At 40.3% G+C, this 10,823-nt stretch overlaps 1 pseudogene; it reads right to left on the bottom strand.

Moving 5' to 3' along the window:
- Positions 1 to 4,982: 4,982 nt before the first annotated feature.
- On the bottom strand, positions 4,983 to 5,796 carry LOC134387456 (cathepsin Z-like; annotated as a pseudogene).
- Positions 5,797 to 10,823: the final 5,027 nt, after the last annotated feature.

Genomic DNA, 10,823 nt, shown 5'->3' with positions numbered 1-10,823 from the left:
GGGACCTCTCCACAGTGACCAGGAACAAACTTCTAGTCAGGCTGCTGGAAGGGTGCTTGTAGTCATGTTTAATTTGGTTTTATTATGTATTTATTTTACATTTTTTCCAGCTTTACTGAGGTATAATTGACAAGTAAAAATTTTAGATATTTGTGGTATTCAGTGTGATGTTTTGATATACATATGCGTTGTGAAATGATTATCACAATCAAGCTAATTAACATACCGTCACCTCACACAGTTACTTTGTGTGTGTGTGTAGTGAGAACTTTAAGATCTACTCTCTTAGTAAATTTCAATTACACGATATGGTTTTATTGACTATGGTCATCGTGCTGTACATTAGATCTCTAGAACTTGTTCATTCTGCATAACTGAAAGTTCGTACCCTTTGACCATTTTTTCTCACCCCTCCTCCCCATCCTAGACCTGGAAACCTCCATTCTACTCTCTACTTCTCTGAGTTTAACTTTTTAAGATTCCACACATAAGTGAGATCATGCAGTATTTGTCTTTCTGTGCCTGGCTTATCTCACTTAGCATAATGTCCGCTAGGTTCATCCATGATGTTGCAAATGACTGAATTTGCTTCTTTGAAGCTGAATAATATTTTATTGTGTGTGTGTATGTATGCGTATTAAATTTTCTTTATTCAGTTATCTATCATTGCACACTTAGGTTGGTTCCATATCTTGGCTATGGTGAATAATGCTGCAATGAACATGAGAGTGCCGATGCTCTTCGAGACTAATTTTGTTTACTTCATTCAGATATATACCGAGAAGTGGGATTGCTGAATCATATAATAGTTCTATTTTTAATTTTTTGAGGAAGAGCCATAATGTTTTCCATATTGGCTGTACCAATTTACATTCTCACCAACAATGCACAAGGGTTTCCTTTTCTCCACATTCTTGCCAACACTTGTTATCTTTTGCCTTTTTGATTATAGCTGTTCTAACAGGTGTGAGGTGATGATATCTCATTGTGCTTTGATCTGCATTTCCCTGGTTAGTGATGTTGAGCGTTTTTCATATATCTGTTGGCCATTTGTATGTCTTCTTTTGAGAAATGTCCATTCAGGTTCTTTGTCCATTTTTTAATTGGGTTATTCATTTTCTTGCTATTAAGTTGTTTAAGTTCCTTATATGTATTCTGGATATTAACCCATTAACATATGTACAGTTTGCAAATATTTTCTCCCATTCCATAAGTTGTCTCTTTACTCTGTTGATTGTTTCCTTTGCTGTGCAGAAACTTTTTAGTTTGATACAATCCCATTTGTCTATTTTTACTTTTGTTGCCTGTGCTTTGGGGGTCATATCCAAAAAATCATTGCTCAGGCCAGTGTCAAGAAGCATTTTTTTCTATGTTTTCTTCTAGTAGTTTTATAGTTTTAGGTTTTATATTTGAATCTTTAATCTATTTTGAATTGATTTTTGTATATGGTGTGAGATAAAAGACGCAATTTCATTCTTCTGCATGTGGATATACAGCTTTTCAAACACCATTTATTGAAGAGGCTGTCTTTTCCCCTTTGTGTGCTCTTGGCACTTTAGTCAAAGATCTATTGACTGTAAACTTGTGGATTTATTTGGAGGCTCTCTGTTCTGTTCCATTGGTCTATGTCTTTTTTATGCCAGTATCATACTGTTTGATTATAGTAGTCCCCCCTTGTTCATGGTTTTGCTTTCCAAGTTTTCAGTTACTTGTGATCAACTGAAATCTGAAAATATTAATTGGAAAATTCCAGAAATAAATAATTTATAAGTTTTAAATTTGCGCCGTTCTGAATATGTGATGAAATCTGGTGCCATCCTGCTCAGTCCTGCCTGGGGTGTGAATCATCCCTTTGTGCAGTGTGTCTGTGCTGTAGTCACCACACGCCTGTCAGTCACTTAGTAGTTGTCTCGGTTATCAGATCTACTGTCATGATATCCCAGTGCTTGCATTCAATTAACCCTTGTTATAGTTGATAATGGCCCCGAAGTTCAAGAGTACCGAAGCTGGCAATCCAGATATGCCAGAGAGAAGCCAGAAAGTGTTTCTTTTAAGTGAAAAGGTGTAAGTTCTCGACTTCATAAGGAAAGAAACATAATCTATGCTGAGGTTGCTAAGATCTACAGTAAGAATGAATCTTCTGTGAAATTGTGAAGAAGAAAAAAAAAATTCATGTTAGTTTTGCTGTTGCACCTAAGACTGCAGAAGTTATGGCCACAATATATGGTAAGTTCTTAGATAAGATGGAAAAATTTGAGGGTGAAAGACATGAACAGAAATATGTTCCAATTGATGGCAGTCAGGTTCAGTACTATTTATAGTCTTAGTCATCAATTGGGGGTCTTGGAATGTATCTCCCACGGATAGGAGGGGACTACTATACCATAGCTTTGTACTGTATTTTGAAATCAGGTAGTGTGATGCCTCCAGCTATGTTTTTCTTGCTCAAGATTGCTTTGGCTATTCAGGGTATTTTGTGGTTCCATATGCATTTTAGAATTGTTTTTCTATTTCTGTGAAAAATACCACTGGACTTTTGATAGGAATTGCATTAAATCTATAGTTCAATTTCGGTTGTATGGATATTTTAACAAAATTAATTCTTCTAATCCAAGAGTACAGGATATCTTTCCATTTACTGGCATATTCTTCAATTTCTTTCATCAGTGTTTTATAGTTTTTAGTGTACAGATCTTTCACTTCCTTGGTTAAATTCAATTCTATGTATTTTATTTAATTATTTTTTTTCACGCTGTTGCAAATGAGATTGTTTTCTTGATTGTTCTGGCTAGGGCTGCCAGTACTATTTTGAATAGAAATGGTGACAGTGAGCATCCTTGTCTTGTTCCTGATCTTCAAGGAAAAGCTTTTAGCTCTTTGTGATTGAGTTTAATGTTAGCTGTACGTTTGTCATATATGGCCTTTATTTTGTTGAGGTACATTTCTTCTATACCTAATTTATTGAGATTTTTAATCATAAAAGAATGTTGCATTTTGCCAACTGCTTTTTCTGCCATCTGTTGAGATGGTCATATGATTTTTATCTTTTATTCTGTTAATGTGGTATATCACATTTATTGATTTGTGTATGTTGAACCAGCCTTAAATCCCAGTAATAAGTCTCGTTTGATCATGGTGTATAATCTTTTTAATGTGCTGTTGAATTCTATTTGCTAGTATTTTGTTGATAATTTTTGTATCTATGTTTATCAGGGTTATTGGCCTGTAATTTTCTTATCTTGTAGTATCTTTGTCTGGCTTTGGTATTGGGGTAATGCTGGCCTTGTAAAACGAGTTTAAAAGTGTTCTCTCCTCTTCAGTTTTTTGGAAGAGTTGAAAAAGGATTGGCATTAATTCTTCTTTAAATATTTGGTAGAACTAACCAGCAAAGGCATCAGATCCAGGGCTTTTCTTTTTTGCAAGGTTTTTGATTACTGATTCAATCTCCTTACTTGTTATTGGTCTATTTAGATTTTATATTTCTTCATGATTCAGTCTTGGTAGGTTGTATATTTCTAGGGATTTATCCATTTCTTCTACATTATCCAATTTGATGGTATATAATTAATTGTTCATGGTAGTGTCTTAGGATCCTTTGTATTTCTATGGTATCAGTCATAATGTCTCCTCTTTCATTTATAATTTTATTTTTATTCTTCTCTCTTTTTTTCTTAGTGTGTCTAGCTAAAGGTTTGTCAATTTTGTTTATCTATTTAAAAAACCAACTCTTAGTTTCATTGATCTTTTCTAGTGTTTCTGTAATCTATTTCATTTATTTCTGCCCTGATTATTTTTCTCTTGTGAGGTGGGGTATTTTATTCACTTGGGCAATTCAAAATTGCAATCTTTCTCCCCCCACTCCCCTTGATTCCAAGGTGACTTAAGAACTGGTGATAAGCCTGAACTATTTTACCTCTTAAATGCTGTATTGACATAGGAGGTGCTCAATTTCCCTGGGTTCAGGTTTCAAGACATGCCTCTGGGTTTCCAGCCGCTCTGGCAGGTCTCAGGCCCCCTCCTCTGGGCTCTCCCATGGAGGAAAGTTACTGTTGCCAGTTAGGCCTATTTTCAGCACCAATTGGGGGAAAATGAGACCAGGAGGGGCTGGCTTATGCAAATCTGGTGGCTGAGCATGCTCAATAGAGAGCACAGACTATTGAATATGCCTGTGATAGGGTCTGACCAATGAACATGCTCCAGGAAGAAACCGACTGAGCATGTGCAAATCTAAATGTTACATAACTGGGAGCCACCCCCTTAACTGAATATGCATTAGAGAAATTATAAAAGCCAAATCCCAGCAGAAGGCGGGATTGTTGCTCACTCTCCTGGAGGCAACTGCACTTCACTGGCTGAGGTGTGTAGATTTTACTTTGTATCAAACTTACTTTCAGCAGGTGACTGCTCATTCTGTTGAGACAGCCTGCACTCTGTACTGAACTTAAAGTGTGTATTTCTTGCTTTTGTGTTAGATTGGATGTTTGTATTGAACTTACTTTTGTGTTAAACTTGGTATGGGCCCTGCTCGGTCTCTGGAGCTTTGCTGCACTGTCTCTGTGGAACATGTATTTCCTATTTTATTAAACTTGTTCTCACTGTCTACTGTGATTCTGCCCTTGAATACTTTCCTGTGGCAGAGTCAAGAACCTGGTAAGAGGATTGGGTGGGTTGCTGGCTATCGGCCACCCCCCTGCCCAGACTCTACCTCTGGCATCAGTGTTATAGATCACTAACTCTTCTTCTTCCATTTTCAACTCTTCTGTCGGGAATGCTCTTTCAGCCAGTATCACGTTGGTTCTCATATTTACAGGCACCCCTTCCAGGCCAGGTGTTTAGTGCTGCTACCAGCCATCTAATATTGATATGCAACAGTCACCCCACTTCCTGCCAACCAATTCCTGGTGCACATAATAGTAGGATCCCTTCTGGTTATGGTTCATGATATAATTTCTTAAAAAACTGCTCTTCCAGAGATATCCCCCTTAAATGATGGGGTCCCCAAATGTACAGTTCTCCTGAACAGCAAGGTTGTAACTCATACGCTTCCCGTACTTATAGGTGCTGGTCATTATCCTCATCTGGCCTCTCTTGTCCCATGGTTCACGCATGAATTCCAAACAATCCAGTACTCAGTCCCATCGCTGAACCCCACCCACCTATGGAAATGACATGGTTTATGTAGGTCCTGTCACTGTATTGACACAGATGCCTCCAGTGTAGTTAGCCAGGCTTTCTGTTGCCATTATATCACAGCTGATGGGACCATTTGTGTAAATTTCTGCCATCATCTTTTCCATCGCAGAGAGGGAGCCATAGTTGCCCACTTTCCAGAGAGTGTGGTTCTGGATGGCATGGCATTCTTTGAGTTTGGTGCATGTCCCACATTGGTTAAACTTGTTACACTCCTGGTCATTGGCCTGGTACTTGTTGCAGGTCTCGCTCGGGATGCCGTGCTGGTGGGCATACTTCCAGACTGGCCTCCCTTGCAGGAGCCTGTGTTGCCACAGTCAATGATATGCTGCACCAACAGCAGGATGGAGGGCTGTGTGCCATGCCCTTCCTCTCAGTGTTGATCTGAATTGTCACGGCATTGGTGCTGCTGTGGGCCCAGCAGGAGCTGCAGTACTGGGGGAAGTGCTGGTTCCTGGTGATGCTGGCGTAAGATCCGATGGGACTAGGAACTTGTGAGGCTGGGGGTATGTCCTGCACCCTGGCAAGGGTTGGTGAAACGACTGACCTGAGCAGAAGTTGAGGCTCGCTCATGCAGTGCCCACCAGCAGCAGGAGCAGCGGCCATGGACACAGCCCAGATGATGCCATGGTTCCTGCTGTGGATCCTGTTCTGGCTTCTATGCCAGATTCTAGATCCTTCTCCAGATCCTACATCTTGCATAGGTCCTGTTCCAGCCTCCACCCTGCACCTGGCAAGCTCATGGTGCTCTGACCTGATATTTATTATTTCCTTCCTTCTGCTAACTTTGGACTTAGTTTTTTTTTTCTTCTAGTCCATTGAGGTATGAAGTTAGGTTGTTTATTTGAGATTTTTCTTTTTTCTTTATGTAGGTGTTTATCACTATAAACTTCCCTCTTAGAACTGCTTTTGCTGCATCCTGTAAGTTTTGGTTTATAGTGCTTCCATTTTCATTTGTCTCAAGATATTTTTTTATTTCTATTTTGTTTTCTTCTTTGACCCACTGGTTATTCAGGAGTGTGTTGTTTAATTACCACATATTAGTGAATTTTCCAATTTTCTTCCTGTTATGGATTTTTAGTTTCATAGCATTGTGGTTGGAAAAGATGCTTGATATGATTTTGATTTTTATAAATTTGCGAAGACTTGTTCTGTGGCCTAACATATCCTCTATCCTGGAGAATATTCCATGTGTTCTTGAAAAGTGTTTATTCTGCAACTATTGGATGGAATGTTCTCTGTATGTCTGTTAGGTACATTTGGTCTGTAGAGTTGTTCAAGTCTGTGGTTTCCTTATTGATTTTCTGTCTGGATAATCTATCCATTGTTAAAGGTGGGGTATGGAAGTCTCCTACTGTTACTGTATTGTTGTCTATTTCTCTTTTCAGTTCTGTTAATATTTGCTTTATGTATTCAGGTATTCTAATGTTGGGTGCATGTATATTTATAATTGTTATATCCTTTTAATAAATTGACCCCTTTATCATTATGTAATGACCTTCTTTATCTTTTGTGATGGTTTTTGACTTAGTTCTATTTTGTTTGATATAAGTATAGCCACCCCTGCCATTTTTGTTTACTATTTGCACGGAATGTCATTTTCCATTCCTTCATTTTCAGCCTATGTGTGTCCCTAAAGCTAAAGTGAGTCTTTCATAGGAAGCATATAGTTGGATCTTAATTTTTAAATCCATTCATCCCCTCTATGTCTTTTGATTGGAAGATTTAAACCTTTTCCATTTAAAGTAATTACTTATAGGTAAAGACTTACTATTGCCATTTTATTAGTTGTTTTATGACTGTTTTGTAGTTTCTTTGTTCCTTTCTTCCTTTCTTGCTGTCTTCCTTTGTGATTTGAGAAATTTTTGTAGTGGTACGCTTTAATTTCTTTCTCTTTGTCTTTTGTGTATTTACTATAGGTTTTTCTTTGTGGTTATTATGAGGATTACATAAAACATCTTATAGTTATAGCATCCTAATTTAAGCCAATAACTTAAATTTGACTGTGTTAATAACTCTACACTTTAAATTCTCTCCATCACATTTTATGTTATTGATTTCACAATTTACATATTTTATGTATTGTGTATGCAGTAACAAATTATTGTAGCTATAGTTATTTTTAATGCTTTGCCTTCTTTTATACTAGAGTTAAAAGTATTTTACACACCATCATTATAGTATTAGAGTATTCTGCCTTTGACTATAGTCTTACCTTTACAGTGAGTTTTATAGTTTCATATGTTTTCATGTTGTTAGTTAGCATCCTTTAATTTCAACTTAGAGAACTCTCCTTAGTATTTTCTGGTAAGGCAGGTTTAATGGTGATGAATTCCCACAACTTTTATTTGTCTAGAAAGGTCTTTTTCTCTTCTTATTTGTCAAGGGCACCTTTGCTGGATATAGTATTCTTTGTGACCAGCTTTTTTCTTTCAGCACTTTTAATATATCATCCCTCTCTCACCTGCCATGCAAAGTTTCTGCTTAGAAACCTTGCTTTCTCACCTGCCTTACTTAGAAATCTGCTGATGGTCTTTTGGAGGTTTCCTCGTATGTGATGAGTCAAGTCACTTTTCTTTTACTGCTTTCAAAATTCTTTGTCTTGTCTTTTGAGAATTTGATTATGTGTCTTGGTAAAGATCTACTTATAGTTAATTGATTTGGGGCTCTCTAGGCTTCATGGCTCTGGCTGTTCTTTTCCCTATTCAGATTTGGGAAGTTTTCTGTATTTCTTTAAATAAGTTTTCAGTCCCTTTCTCTTTCTCTGCTTCTTCCGGTGATCCTATGATGTAAATATTAGCTTGCTTGATGGTGTCCCATAATTCATGTATACTTTCTTCACTGTTTTCACTATCTTTTCTTTCTGTTCCTCTGACTGGATAATTTAAAATGACCTGTCTTCAAGCTCACTGATTCTTCTGCTTGATTGGTTCTGTTGTTTAAGCTCTCTATAGAATTCTTCAGTTTAGTCATGTGTCCTTCACTTCCAGAATTTCTGTTTGGCTCTTTATTTTAGTTTCTATCTCCTTGTTGAACTCATTTTGTTCATTTGTTATTTAGTCATCTATCTGTGTTCTCTGCAGCTCACTGAGCTTCTTGAAGAAAATATTTTGAATTACTTGTCAGGCAGTTTGTAGCTCTCCATTTCTTTGAAGTTGGTTATTGATGTTTTATTGTGCTCCTTTGGTGGTGTCATATTTTCATGATTATTTGTGATTTTTGTAGTCTTGCATTGGTGTCTGAACATTTGAAGAGTTAGGCACCTCTTTAAGATTTTACAGACTGGCTTTGGCAGGGGAAGCCCTTCACCAGTCAGCCTATACAGACATTCTGGGCAGGCTGTCTGGTGGCGTCTGTGGGCAGGCTTTCTGCTGGAGTCCTCAGGCAGGCTGGTCTGGTCCCTGAGTCTGTGGGTGGGTGGGCCTCGAGCCTGAGTCTGTGAGGGCCAGCCTGGTTATATGATGGGCTTGGTCCTGAGGAACTGGCCTGGTGCCAAGGTCCACTAGGGTAGACCCTAGCACTTGGGACCACAGGGGCCAACCTGGCACTGGGGCAGGACTTAATCTGGAGTTCAGGGGGAACAGCCTGGTGTTGGGGTGGGCCTAGTGCCTGGGTCTATGAGAATGGGCCTAGTCCTGAGTCTGCAGAGGCTGGCTTGGTGCTAGGGTCCAATGGGGTGGGCCTAGAGCCTAGGTCTGTGGGGCTGGACCTGGGTCCTGGGTCCATGGGGGCCACTCCAGTGCTGGAGTCTACTGACACAGGCCTGGCTGGCATTGGGGCCAATCTAGAGCCTGGGCCACATGGGTAGGCATGGCACTATGAGATGCCTGGAGCCTAGGTCCACAGGAGCAGGCCTGGTGCTTGGGCAGGCCTGGAGCCTGAGTCTGCAGGGGCAAGCCTGGTGTTGGCCCAGGCTTTGAGCCAGTCCAGGCTTGGAGCAGAGGGCCACAGGGGCTGGCTTGGAGCCTGTGTCTATGAGTGCTGGCTTTGTGCCATGGCATGCCTGGAGATTGGGTCTGCTGGGGTGGGACTGAAGCCTGGGGACATGAAGGTGACCTGGGTTCACAGGGGCTGTCCTGGCATCGTGGTTCACTGGGACGGGTCTGGTGTTGGGTCTCTGATAAAGTCAGGTACTCCCTTCTTTTTCCTTCTGCCACGTGGAAGGTATCCCTGTCTGTACCCTGCTGCCCAAGCTTGGCAAGGGGTGATATGGGTAATGTGAAACTGTCCTTCCTGCACTCTTCAATGTACCTTTTCTTATTTCTGTGTACCACCCAGGTGCTGTCATCATTCACCTGGATTCTTCAGCCCTTGCAAAAGTATTTTTGTGGGACCCACTGTATAACCTTGGCAGGTCCTTGAGCATCCAAAGCCTTAGTTTTCTCAATTGTAAAATGTAGAAAATATAACTCACCTTGTAGGATTTTTGTGTAGAGTAGGTAATGCCTACTCAGCCCCTTACACATAATAGATCCCTCGTCAAGCATCTCTGGGTTATGGGAAGGCAGCTTTGTTGTGCTTTTCTTTTCTTGACCATAACATCAAAATAAGAGAGGACAAATATGTGCTAATTCCTTTTGTCTTGTTCTTCTTGCTTCCTGAGTCTATCATTAACCTCTGTGTGACCTCGGGCCAACTATTTGAATGCCCCAGGGCCTCAATTTTCCCATCTGTAAAATGGGCACAGTCATTTCTCCACCTGCCTCCCTCTGTCTCCAGTGGCAGGGGTGAGGTTCTGGTGGGCCCAGGATATGAAAGCAGGAATTTCAAGGGAAACAATAGTTTACAGCAACAGTTAAAAAAAAAAAAAAAAAAAGGCTGAATAGGATTGAAAATTCAAATATCCCAAGGATTAGAAAAAACCTTTAGAAAACTGGTTAGCTCATTCTCTCCCTAGAGAGCCACTACTGCCAGATGTTCTGATTTTTAAGGAGAAATCAGAAAGGAAATAATCTATTTCTCTGAGAAATATTTAAGTATCTGATATATTTTTTCGATCTTTTAAAATCTTTTAATATTTGAATTAGTATTTAAATAAAGCATCATCATGGGGGTCGAATAAGACATATCCTGGGGCTGCCAGTTTGAGACCCCTCTTCAGAGGTAGGCAGGGAGGTTTGGGGCCTTTGAAAGCTGTTCCCCACTCAAGCTCTGGTCCAAGCTTCCGACTGGGCTGCAGAATTCCTGCCCCCCAGAGCCCCTCCCGGAAGCCTCCTCCCTGCCTGGTGCCAGGGATGACTTCAGCTGGAAGACAAAGGGGCCTTCATGTTCAAAGGCCGGCAGGACAGTTCATCCTCCATCCTCCACAAACAAATAGGGCGGCTTTGATCTGGGTGGGGGCGGAGGCAGCAGTTCCAATTAGGAGATCAGCCCGTGACTGGGCTAAAGAATGTTTGTAATAAAATAAAAGATCTAAGTGGCTGTAATGAAGGGTAATAGAAAAATGGTGTCACTTGGGATTCTCTCCGAGTTGCCCTATTGGAAGTGGATTAACTGACTGCTACGGGACAGGGGACAAGGGGCTAGTCCCTGAAGCCTCTCCTGGACCTCACCTTCATCCCCACACTGGGGTGGGGTCGCACTCCTGGGCACACCCAAGACGGCAACCAGAAGAGATAGCATGACCCTATTTT

Source organism: Cynocephalus volans, chromosome 10 (assembly GCF_027409185.1).
Source record: "Cynocephalus volans isolate mCynVol1 chromosome 10, mCynVol1.pri, whole genome shotgun sequence".
In the NCBI taxonomy this organism is placed as follows: domain Eukaryota; kingdom Metazoa; phylum Chordata; class Mammalia; order Dermoptera; family Cynocephalidae; genus Cynocephalus; species Cynocephalus volans.
This window is presented reverse-complemented; position numbering and strand designations above follow the sequence as displayed.